This window comes from Lolium rigidum, chromosome 7 (genome assembly GCF_022539505.1).
Source record: "Lolium rigidum isolate FL_2022 chromosome 7, APGP_CSIRO_Lrig_0.1, whole genome shotgun sequence".
In the NCBI taxonomy this organism is placed as follows: Eukaryota; Viridiplantae; Streptophyta; class Magnoliopsida; order Poales; family Poaceae; genus Lolium; species Lolium rigidum.
The window spans coordinates 224563657-224566480 of NC_061514.1; the positions used below are offsets into that span (position 1 = coordinate 224563657).

The 2824-nt window shown below is 42.0% G+C and overlaps 1 non-coding gene across 1 annotated transcript; it reads right to left on the reverse strand.

Annotated features, from left to right (window-relative positions):
* Positions 1–1495: 1495 nt before the first annotated feature.
* Positions 1496–1602, reverse strand: LOC124679897. Its single transcript, XR_006995318.1, has one exon. It is a non-coding gene; the product is annotated as a small nucleolar RNA R71 (small nucleolar RNA).
* Positions 1603–2824: the final 1222 nt, after the last annotated feature.

Below are 2824 nucleotides of genomic sequence, written 5' to 3' on the forward strand. Positions count from 1 at the left end.
TCTATCCGGAATCCCCCGCTTCTTCTCCACAACCGACCGTCGTTGCGGCCAAGCGGGCGTGGAGGCGTGCCACCGAGTCACCTCACAAGCCCATAGATCATCCCTGGCTCTACGACACCTACTGCTCTTCACCAACAAACTAGCAAAGACGACGGAAACTAGAAGCTCCTCTTCTTCCTGTGTCCCTTGCTACTGCGACTCATCTCCGTCAGCGATTCGGCGACGACGCGGGCGTCCCACGCTAAACTGTTGCAGGTCTACGACCTCACCAACTCCAACCTCAACGATTTCCTCTTCAACAACCTGAAGTTCGATCTGGGTAGATCTGAATCAAACTCTATCCCCTGTTCCCCTCTTTAATTCTGCAAATTCCTGTGAACTACTACCGTGCAGTGACTTGTTTGTTCAGTTTGAGACTGATGCGTGTATGGATACATGAGTTTTGCTGATCTATGAGCACTAGACCAAGTCCTATAACAACATGTTTCTGTTGGTATGTGCTTGTAATGTGCTCTGTCCCTGTCCTATATACTGCTTGTATCCCAGTCTTTGGTGTATGCTAGTTCTTGCTAGTTCTTGTGTTTCTTTAAACAATAGTTTAGTTCAGTGTTAATTTGTAAAACGAAAATCACGAAAATATCATTCAGTTTACTGGTTAGTCTATATTCAGTTTACTTGCAAATTCACTCTTACTTGGTTACCTAGATTTAGCCGAGCATAATTGCCGTCGCCTAGTCTCTGAGGAGAACACAACTTGCTGTTTATTAGGCAAATAATTGCACTATATTACAGTTGATCAAATTGGCGCCGTTGCCGGGGACTAGCGTCGAGTGTTTGTGTTAAGTTAAAGACTAGGTTTAGTGTAGTTTCAAATTTAGAATTTCTCTCTCAATTCTCTTTCTCTGTTTGTGTTACCTTTCTATTTCTCGTTGCTTCGGCTTATAAGGGCACTAACCTTCTCACTGTGAAGGTTGTTTTAGTTGATGTTTCAGGATTTTATACAGGAATATTGTTTATGTTACACAGCTTGAGTGATTTGTTGCCTTACGACCCTGAGATTGAGAGAACACTGAGAAAGAGAAGAAAAGAGAATTGCAGTAAGTCTGACAAGATGGTCAACGGAGGAGATCCAAAAACCTTGCGGGATCTATGGATTCCCATCAATCAGAATGCAGGATCAAGCACAATTCAGCCGACGATTCAGGCTAATAATTTTGAACTCAAACCAACCCTTATCAACATGGTTCAGCAAACAAGATTCAGTGGTGCTGCAACCGAAGATCCTCATGAGCACATCACCAACTTCCTTGAGTATTGCAACACATTGAAGTGCAATGGTGTGCCCCCTGAAGCTATCAAGTTGTCATTGTTCCCATTTTCAGTCAGAGATGGAGCAAAATCATGGTTTCATTCTCTGCCTATTCAGTTCAAAGATACATGGGAGCATCTGGTACAGGCACTTTTTGAGAGATATTTTCCTCCAACTAAAGCAGCAGAGTATAGGGACAAGATAACCAGGTTTGCACAATATGATGGAGAGAGCCTCTATGAAGCATGGCATAGGTTTCAGGAATTGATTCGTATGTGTCATCACCATGGCCTTGAGAAGTGGTTGTTATTTCAGACATTTTACAAAGGTTTGACCCATCAAACAAGAAGCTCTATCGATTCTGCAGCTGGAGGTGGAATAATGCACAAGACATTAGATGAAGCTTTTGAGCTGATCGAAAATATGGCATCTCATAATCTTTCCTGGTCCATTGAAAGGTCTGTAGCACCTCAGAATCCTGGTAAACATCAGTTGAGTGCCAGTGATAGTTTAGCTGCTCAGGTAGAAGTGTTGAACAAGCAAATGGCCAGGTTATTATCTCAAGGAAAATCTTCATCCATTGCTGTTGTACAAGACACTCAGGGATGCCAAATCTGTGGACAAACCGGGCACCAAATTGAAGAATGCTCAGTATTTACAGTGGATCAAACAACAGCTGAAGTAAATTATTCTCAGAACCAAGGGCCTTATTCTGCTGGATATAATCCTCAATGGAGAAACCATCCTAATTTGTCATACAAGAATAATCAACCTCAACAACAATTTCAGGGAAATTCAAGTAATCAGAATTACAAGAGCATACTCATAGCCAACAATTCAACAAGCAACATGTTAGCCAGGGGAGTAGCTCTCAAGGCATGGAAGAGATAATCAAGATCCAGATGGACTTGATGAACAAAATGAGCAATGAAATGGGAAATATGCAAGATTCAGTCAAGAAACTGTCGTCCACAATGGAAAGCTTTGTGGCATTTCAGACAGCAAATCAAAAAGAAGCAAGGCTTCCCTCTCAAACTGAAGCTAATCCTATACAATGTGGAGCTGTAACTGTCAGTACAACCAGTGAAGTGAGTGGAGTGACCACACGAGCAGGAAGGTCTATGACTGTTTTCGACAAGCAATTAGAGAAGACAGGGATCTTGCCAAAGCCATATGTAACACCACCATTAAGAAATAATTCCAATGAGGGTGAAATTCAACCTAGATCAGTAAAAGAGACAGAGAAGGACATAGCTCCAAAATCGAACACCTTGCCAGTTAAGATTGGTAATCCCCCAATGAACAATACAAAGGAAGCAGCAACATCTTCCACCATACTGCCCGAAGCAATCCAAATGAACAAAGTACCATTCCCTGATAGATTTGAGAAAAGCAAAGAAGACAAGCAATTCAACAAATTTCTTCAAATAATGAAGGATGTACAAGTCACTATTCCGGTGCTTGATGCAGTCCTTCATGTGCCTATGTACGCCAAGTTTTTCAAGGATTTAATGA